We start from the raw sequence: 10,127 nt of genomic DNA, 5'->3' as shown, positions 1-10,127 counted from the left end.
CTCTTTAGTGAAGAGAGTGTCTCTAAAGAGGACAAAGGCTCAAAACCAATTTATATTGATGACCAACACAAGCGTTTCTCTACCAAACCCAACCATGCATGAATGTGAAAGTAGTACAGTAAAAATTTAGCTAGAGGGATTATTTCATTTTACTTGAAGCTTGGAGTTGGAGGTGGGTATGTCAGATTTGTAAGGTCACCATGTCCGTAATAGTAATCCTGGGTCTGGCTTGAGACTACAACCTTCTTCTTCTGAATGGTGGATGATGGAGCGCGATTCGGCCGGTCTTAGCTGTCCGCTGCCTTGCTTCCGAATAAGGTAGTAGGGAACCTGAAACGGAGGAGATGGAAAAACTCCGGGGGGAACTCGGTGTAGAGGCTCCGAATCTCAAGTTAGAATCCTTCAAAAGCAAGGAAATACCAGATAGCGCAAAGTTTGCATACCTCCGTTGTCGGGGGCAGGGGCTCTTATAGTCACTTCGTGCACTCGTCCCGGGGCTCTTGTCAGGTCAAGTATGATTACCCTTGTGCTTGTCAATTTGGTCGTCGTCCTTTCTGCTGAGACAGAACCGTCACTGCCTAACCGTCATCTAACTGGAGATGGCGGTGTCAGTGGCGGTGGCAGGTGGCCGTTTAGGGTGCTACCGCCAAACGTCAGATCCCAAGTCAGTCAGGCGCGACGCCCTTGGGCACGAACTTCCTTAGTGTCAGGCGTGGTACGACTTGTTTGGTTTTGGTGCCAAGTGATGTGAAGTGCTGAGCGAGGCGGTCTTGAGCTCGGAGGTATCTATAGGGCAGGTCAGTTCGGCGAAGTGTATCCCGAACTGTTACAAGGTGGGTCAGTTCGACGAAGTGTATCCCGAGCTGTTACAAGGTGGGTCAGTTCGGCGAAGTGTATCCCGAGCTGTTACAAGGTGGGTCAGTTCGGCGAAGTGTGTCCCGAGCTGTTACAAGGGTCAGTTCGGCGAAGTGTGTCCCGAGCTGTTGCAAGGGGTCAGTTCGGCGAAGTGTATCCCGAGCTGTTACAAGGTGGGTCAGTTCGGCGAAGTGTATCCCGAGCTGTTACAAGGTGGGTCAGTTCGGCGAAGTGTGTCTCGAGCTGTTACAAGGTGGGTTAGTTCGGGCCCCCGGTAGGGAGCTCTCCGCTAGTGCCCTTGTTCCCGCCTAGGCTTGGCCCCTTTTGCCGAGCTGTTGTTCCTACCACGTGTCACGTAATAGAGAGGTCGGGCCAAATCTTCCTTCATCAATTGCCCCCCACTCCTTGCGTCGGGGGTCTTGCCATGGTGCGGGGAGTTTTTGCGAGGTAGCAGGTGGATTTGTCCCGTCCTTCGAACCTTCACTGCACGAGATGCTTTTGCTAGGTTTCTTTCGGTTTCCGAGAAGGCTGAAAACGTGCTTGCTCAAGAACGCTGGTGGTTGTGACTACGCGTTTTAAATTTCAAACCAATTCGCGCCGCTGGGACATGGCAGCGGGTCATTTCAAAAGCGTGCCACTGCTGTACGTGTGCAGGCGACTGTCGGAGAGACGTGTGGCGCGTCAGTTTCGGAAAAGACGCGTGTCAAAGTGAGGCCGGTTTCAAAAAGACGTGCGCTGACGTTTCGCTTTTTTCGGAAAGATGTGCGCCAATCACGTCTCGACCTTAAGGGTTGTGCGGTCGGTAAGAACGTGGGCCATCGGATCGTCTTTGGTCTGCACGGTCGATTCTTGGTTACTGTAGCTATAAATAGTGGGGGACCCCGGTTGGTTTGTCACTTCTGCGGTTTGTCTACTGAGTTTGCGTCCAACCTTTCAACTCGCTACCAAGTCTTTTCCAGCTCGCGTCAAGGCTGGTTATACAGTCTTCACAGTTCTTTGGCTTGTTCTTCAAACTTTCTGGTGAGTACTTTCTTGAATCTATCTTTTCCGCAATGTTTAGCTTTGATAGCTCAGACGATTCTTCGAGTAGGGCCGACGTAGGTTCCACCAACCCAGTCGTGTCCCCAGACTGCCTCAGTGATCCTGAGGTGGAGCTTGAGGACTATGAACCAGTGGGCCGAGTCGCTTCGGGCAATTTGGCGTCTACCTCCCGCCGAGGTCGGATGCTAGACAGGTTTGGTCCTTCGACCATGACGCCTGAGGGGCTTCAATCCATACTTCTGTCCTACAATCTTCCTGGGGGGTACACATATTTCATTCCTTCGGGTAGCTTTTCTTGGGAACACGGTCCTGACGAGATCGTGATTTTTCGAGAGCAACTCGCTGCAGGGTTGCGACTTCCTTTCCATCCCCTTCTCGTCGAAGTCATAAACCACTTCGGTGTCACCATTGGCCAGATTCATCCGAACTCTATTCGGAACCTGGTGGGGACAGTTTCCCTTTTTTGCGAGCAGAACTTCCCCTTGGACCTAGAGATATTCTCCTCTATCTTGATGCTCAAGAGACAGGCGGGTCCTCTTCCTGAGGGGAGACGGGTGTATTACCTTACTCCTCGCCAGGGTTTTAAGCTTTTGCACGATCTTCCTAACAAGGTCCCGGCGTGGAAGCGGGACTACTTTGGCGCGTGAAGTGCACAAGGATGGCCTTTTCAGACGGGGTGGGGTGAGGCCGCTCCCGACTTAGGCGTGACTCTCGATAAAGAGACGGTCAAGGGCCTCTGACAATGGGCGCGGCAAGGCTTAAAGTGCCACCACTACTTAACGGAGGCCAAGCTTATTGTAGCCGGATTGAGTTCGGGTAGGTTTCTAGCTATGTGGTTCTTGCTTGCTCTGTTCTTTTCGTTTTTTCTGATGTCGAACTCGTTTCTGCATGTGTGATGGACGCGGAGAGAACTCGTGGGGGGCGTTTGTTCCAAGGTATGAAGAGGAGGAAGCGGGTCGCCAAGCGAACTCAAACGAGCTGCCCCTGGGTGAGGAGCCCCAAGCCCCAGACCATACGCCGGAGGATCTGCCCAGGGAGCCCGAAGTGACTCCACCGGTGCACAAAAATGCCGGGGTGCCTTACGCTGAGACCACTCATACGGGCGCTCCTGCGTACTCAAGTGCTCCTGCTCACTCCGGGTCTGCTCATACGCGGGCTGGGCTCTCAGGCTCGGGAGCTCAAGGGGAGTTTAGGAGCGTGTTGAGGCCGAACTACGCTCTTTAGAAGAGTAGGGACGCTACTTTCCCTGAGGAGGTCGCGGCGTGGACCGATCTTCCCTTGAATCAGGTCGCTTGCCGCGCCGTAACACATGCCATGGTGGTAACTTAGATTCTGTCTTCTTTTTTTATTTTGTTGCTTCTACTGCCATTTGCTCACTTGTTTCTTTTGGTAGGTGAATTCTTCAATTCATGCCTTGGCGGCCCAAGTGGAGAGGAGCTCGTGACAGGCGCGAGCTGCTGAGGCTGCCGCTCATGCTGCTGAAGAAACCTTCCGTGCCGCAGAGGCAAATACCCGGGCTGCTAAGGTGGCTGCTTATGTTGCTGAAGAGGCTGCTCGCGTCGCGATGGCCAAACAGGCGAGGTCTCAGCGTGATGCCGAGGCCATGGGGGTAGTTGTCAAGCATATGGCGGACTTGAAGTTGGATTTGCAGCATCAAGTCGAATATCTTCAAGAGGACATCAGGGAAAGAACACAGATTTTTTCCCAAGGCATTGAAGACACCAAGAAGAAGGCAGTTGAAGATTACATTGCCTCTCCGCGTTTTGACGATCTGATGGTGGACTCTTACAGGAGGGGGTTCAAGTTGAGCCGGTGGATGATCCGGAATACGTACCCCAACCTCGATGTAAGTGCCATAACCACTTCGCGTATAACTCAAGAGATGGCCAATGCTGCCGATGGCGAGCCGGACTCTGAAGGAGGGGCAGGGCCTTCGGGTGTTGTTGAAGTACCTTCCGATGGCGAAGAAGTGGCTCCGGACATGTAAAATTTATTTATTTATTATTTTTTTTTTGTCAATGTACTGTTTCTTGCAATGGAATGTCTTTTTCCCATTGCTCATCTTTCCCGAACTATTTCTTTGTCTGCCACTGTCCGGGTTATTAAATTTCTGTGATCTTTTATGCCGCGAACTGATTTTTTGCCGAGTTGATAATATGCTCTTCTTTGTTTGTCTTCGCCGAAGTTCCTCTTGGCTTGCCTCGTGGCACATAGGGCTTGATTTCGTCCACTTCGCTTGGTGGTTTATAGGTAGTATCGCCTTAAGTTCACGATGTTCCACGCTCGAGGTACTCGTTTGCCTTCCAAGGTTTCGAGTTTGTATGCGCCCCCGAGCGCTCTTTTCACTTTATAGGGCCCTTCCCAATTAGGTCCAAGCTTGCCCATGTCGGGTTCGGGCACCATAATCTTACGAAGGACCAGGTCGCCGACTCGGAAGCTTCGTTGTTTCACTCTGCTATTGTAGTAGCGAGCTACCTGCTGCTGGTATGCCGCTGTTCGGATGTGCGCGAGGTCCCTTACCTCGTCCAGTAGGTCGAGGTTGGTACGTAACTCGTCTCCGTTCGTTCGATCGTCGTATGTTTCTAATCGCAACGTTGGTATTTCGATTTCCGCTGGGATCACTGCTTCAGTACCGTAGGTGAGGTTGAAGGGGGTTTCTCCCGTGGCTGCTTTTTCGGTAGTTCGGTGAGCCCATAAGACACTTGGTAGCTCTTCGGCCCACAATCCCTTAGCTCGATCCAGATGTGCTTTCAGTCTGCGCAAGATGGCTCTGTTCATTACTTCAGTCTGACCGTTTGCCTGCGGGTGCGCGACTGACGTGAAATTTTGCCGAATCCCCATGTTCTGGCACCACTCTTGGAACTTGATATCTTCGAACTGTTTGCCGTTGTCGGAGATTAGTACCCGAGGTAACCCGAACCGACATACTATGTTCTTCCTAAAGAAGTTCTGTATGTTTTGATCTGTAACAGTTGCTAGAGGTTCGGCTTCTATCCACTTCGTAAAGTAATCTACTACAACAACTAAGAATTTTCTTCTACCTGTTGCTGGTGGGAATGGCCCTAGGAGGTCAATGCCCCATTGTGCAAAGGGCCACGGGCTGGCGAGGTATTTGAGGTTGGAGGCAGGTTGATGGTGGATGTTAGCGTGCTTCTGACACTTGTCGCATTTTCTGACGAGCTCGACAGATTCTGCCTTCATCGTTGGCCAGTAGTATCCTTGTCGAAGTGCCTTTTGGGCAAGTGCTCTGCCCCCCAAGTGTCCGCCGCACAGGCCTTCATGAGTGTTGCGGAGTACGAACTCGGCTTCGGTAGGTCGCAGGCAACGCAAATAGGGGAGCGTGTACGACCGTCAGTATAACCGTTCATCTATTATGACGTATTTGGCCACCTGGCGCTGCACCTGCTGCCTGCAGTACTCATCAAATGGTCCATAATATTCACCACCATTATCAGTGCGAATACATTTCAGATTCTTCCATGTTTCCCTTTCAATAGAAGCCTGAAACTGCTTAAAGACACCAAGTACCTGGTCTTTACTCTTCAAGACATAAACCCAAAGTTTCCTTGAATTCAAGGTTTTTGTACTTAGACCTTGATTTGCTTCTAGCCTTACTTTTACCTCTGTTACCTTGTCCTCGGTCTCTATTATTGCTTCTCCCCCTGTTTTCAGTAATCAAAACCTCTGATTGAGAAGAGGATGCTTGCTGAGTTCGTCGTCTGACTTCTTCATTCAAAACAACAGCTTTTACATATTCCAAGGTTACTACACCACCAGGAGCAGAACTGGACAAAGTCACGTGCAAATTTTTCCAAGAGTCAGGTAGAGTATTAAGCAACCAAAGTCCCAAAATTTCACCTTCAAATTTTATACCCATGTCGGACAATTGATCAAAGCACCCCTGAAATTCACTTATGTGATCAGAAATAGGAGTACCTTCCTTGTACCTCAAATTCATAGTCTGTTTCAACAGAAATAATTTATTGTTCCTAGATTTAGAGGTATACAAAGTCTCAAGCTTATCCCACAAGGTTCTGGCATGTGAATAATTAGCAATATGATTCAAAACATTATCATCTACCCATTGTCGAATAAAGCCACAAACCATCTCATGCTCAAAAGCCCATTCTTCATCAGATTTATTTTCAGGTTTTTGAGTAGAAAAAACTGGTAAAAGTAAATTTTTTCACAAATAGTAGATCATTCATTTTTCCTCTCCACTTGTGGTAATTGGTGCCATTCAAACTAATCATTCTACCATAATTAGGCTCCATCATGCAATCAAACAAATCCACAAACAAATAACTTGCCTCTGATACCACTTTGTTGGGAAGAAACTAAGTTTATCCACAAACTATTTCTCTCCCAAAAATAAAAACTTGTAGATATTCAGCTATCACAATTCCAAACAAGATATCAACAAAAACAATCATAAGCCAAGCAAAGAGAGACACACACGATATTTAACGTGGAAAACCCCTCAAATGTGAAGGGTAAAAACCACGGGGCCAAGGATACCCAACAAAAAATCTCCACTAATAACTTGAGGTAACAATTATAGCAACTCAAACACCACAATATGCTCACAAACTTAGAGCAAATACAGATTTTCAAACATACAAACGAGAATACCAAAAGCGGTGAAAATAACAGTCAGAAAAACTCACAAACGCGGCTACTGTTCAGGCCACAACATGGAGACCTTCACTACTCCAAATCAGATATCCACCGTTCCGATCGTAGGTCTGTGAGTTTCGAACAATCCCACCAAATTTAAGCCAAATCGAACCACCAATGACCCTTGATCAGAATAATTGATGAAGACTGCCGCGAAATGTTTTCTTTTCCCGAACAACTACGAGTTGCTTCTGTTCGACCTCAAATAACCGGTGATTCAGAGCTCCGATCAAAGATCCGACCGTTCAGAATGAAGAAAAATGAGTTATCCACTTACTATCTAAATTTCTGCTCGATCGGACGGTGGATCGGAAAGTTCCGGCCGTTTGATGAACTCTGCACGCTGAGAAATCTGCACAGTATTTCGATTTCTCTCTTTTCCTCTCTCTCTTCAACACGCCGCACGCAAAAGAAAATCTAACCCTAGTTTTTGTTTTTCTTTAAAAAAAAAAAACAGTTGACTGAAAGAGAATGAGTTATAACATGGGTCAATACTGTTCGACCTCAAATAACCGGCGATTCAGAGCTCCGATCAAAGATCCGACCGTTCAGAATGAAGAAAAATGAGTTATCCACTTACTGTCTAAATTTCTGCTCGATCGAACGGTGGATCGGAAAGTTCCAGCCGTTTGATGAACTCTGCATGCTGAGAAATCTGCACAGTATTTCGATTTCTCTCTTTTCCTCTCTCTCTTCAACACGCCGCACGCAAAAGAAAATCTAACCCTAGTTTTTGTTTTTCTTTTTAAAAAAAAAAATAAATAACAGTTGAATGAAAGAGAATGAGCTATAATATGGGTTAATATCTCATAATGGGTAGGGCCTATCAACCGATTACATAACATCCAAATACTTTGAAACCTACTTCTGTTTAGTAATCAGATGGAGTGCAGATTTGGCCTGCATCTATCTATCTATTTAAATATTCATACTAAATACAATATGCTATATTTATATATGTACGTTGTTTATATTTATATTTATATTTTAATAGTAATAGAACAGAATGGACTGAATTCAAATTAATATGATATTTTGAATTTAGAATCAGGTTCGAATTTATAATTTCAACAATAGAATTGGATTCTGATGTAGTTCCATGCATTGGAACCTGATTTTCCTTTTATTCTTGTTCTCATTCTCATTCTCCCTTATACTCTTACTTTTATTTTATTAATTTATTCATTTTATTGTTTTTTAACTTTCTCCATCTTTAGAATAATCTCTGTGTTTCCCCACCCCTGCCCGAAATCCAACTTTGGCGTGCAAACGTGTTCATCGACAGAATTGGCTCCAACTTCAAGGGTTCGTGGGGTGTCTTTTTCTTGGTTTTCAGTCTCACTGAGGAAGAAAAAGAAGAAAGAAAGTGGTAGAAATTGTCGTTACACTTGCAGAGGAGTACGAGAGGAAGATCAGGGTTTTGAAAGACGATGAGATTGATTTGTTCTTGTTTGTCAGTTCTGGCACGGCCGATCGGTGCGTTCTCCTGGGCGAAGAAAGCTGCGGAGGATAGGTTTCAGCTTGCAAAGAGGGCTAGAACCCAAGACTGATTTGGATCTTGCTACCATCAATGGGCTCTTTTTTTCATGCTGAACCATCTAACCTGCGGTCAAACCTCGTAAAACCATGATTAAATTTGAGATTTTGGCTCAATTTGGAAAGAGTATAAATACAAATTTGTAGATTACAAAACCTTGTATTTTATATGTATTTGCACTGTACATATTTATATTTGTATACTGAGCCTTTGGGTTTTTCATCTGCTCCAAGTTTGACAACATTGACCCATGACATTAGCCGTAACAAATAGGAGTCCAGCTCTAGAAAATGTCATCTCCTTGGCATAGACAAAGGCTGTAAATCAACTACATATATTGTGACCAAGGTTCAAAATATCGATATACCCGATACGCCATAGAGGTGTATTGGCCCATATCAGTACTTTTTTTTATTTTTTTATTTTTTACAAAATCGGTTCAGGGGTGCCGATTTAAAGCTCTTCCACCCTTTGAACCGCTCAGAACCTCGAAACGATACATATCGATCGATATAGGCCGATACGTGTCAATAGTTTAAACCTTGATTCTGACAAGTAGGAAGTAGCTATAGTTGAAAATTTCCTTGATTTTTCGCATTAGAGCCTGATATGGGCCGATACGTGTCAATGTGAACCGATATGGGCCGCACGCTGTTCTCAACATCATCATGAACACAAAGAGAACCACAAGATACTATTTAGCATTGGAGCCCAGCGGACTCAGACTGCCCATACCCTTGTACAGGGCATACCATTGAGAGGAATTCGAATTTGTTCCTTAAAGAGTGCACCTCATACCAACCTTACAGTACGTTGCAGCCACGCAAAAACATCACCCATGAATGATAACTTACAAGTATGGAAATGTTTAAGATGTACAGCCCCAATTATGTGAGGTTGGTGTCAGGAGTGCTATTTAAAGAGAAAATGGGTAGAATCATAGAAAATGGGTAGTGGTGACCACACAACAAGAGAAAATGGGTAATGGGTGGAATCATAGAACCCAAAGAATCACTAGTGCAATCCTCATCAGTGGTCTCAAAAAGCATAAAAGATGAGAGAGAACATGTGCCATAATTGGGCCCACACTATTTTGTGGTTCCTTGAATAAGTTTCTCGGTACAAAATGTTGAGAATTGACTTGTAGAAATCTGGAGATGAAATATATATACAATCCAGCTCTTGGAGCTCTGCATTCTGCAATAATGCAACCCAACAAAAGAAAAGAAATCCTCCACATTTATGCCATGTTAGGGTGGATTAAGAGGCATAGGATGCAATCCGGTCGAGTAGCTTCTCCGTTGTCTCATTTCATCATGTAGGAGTGCCTTTATATATATGGGCAGTGGACAGTGGACAGTGGAGGGAATGAGTGCCTATATATGTAGTGTGGCCCAAATGTCCAATACAAAGCTTTCTATTTGGGTAAAAAGTTACTTTTTTCTGTCTTATGATAAAAGTGGAGGGGAAAGCTTTTTTTTCTTTTCCGGTAAAATATAAAAACCTCTCTTGAAGTTTCTAACAATCATAAAAACCTCCTCTCTAATGTTATTTTAATAAATGCATCCCCTGAACTTTTGAGAAACTCGACAAAAACCTTCATTCTTTCATCTTCCCAGACGGAAAAAGTTAGACTGGTGTAGCAGTTTCTTCCAAATACTCATTCTACCCTTTTATAAATCATTTTACATACAAAATTACTGAGTAACCATGTTTTAATTCGACTAAAACATTAGAAGATGATTGTTAAAAGGAGATTTTTGTCAAGTAAAAAATTGGGTTATTTCAGTAATTTTGTATGTAAAATAATTTATAAAAGAATGGAATAGGTATTTAGAAGAAATTGGTACATCAGTCTAACTTTTTCCATCTAAGAAAGTGATGAAAGGGAGTTTTTTGTCAAATTTCTCAAAAATTCAGGGGAGATATTTGTTAAAACGAAACTAGAGGGGAGGTTTTTGTATTTTACCCTTTTTATTGGTGCAGTTTTTTATTATATATGGGTTGCTAGAAATGA

This window comes from Nelumbo lutea, chromosome 2, assembly GCF_056320005.1.
Source record: "Nelumbo lutea isolate HS-2025 chromosome 2, American lotus-T2T, whole genome shotgun sequence".
NCBI lineage: Eukaryota > Viridiplantae > Streptophyta > Magnoliopsida > Proteales > Nelumbonaceae > Nelumbo > Nelumbo lutea.
Note: the sequence above shows the minus strand (reverse complement) of the source record.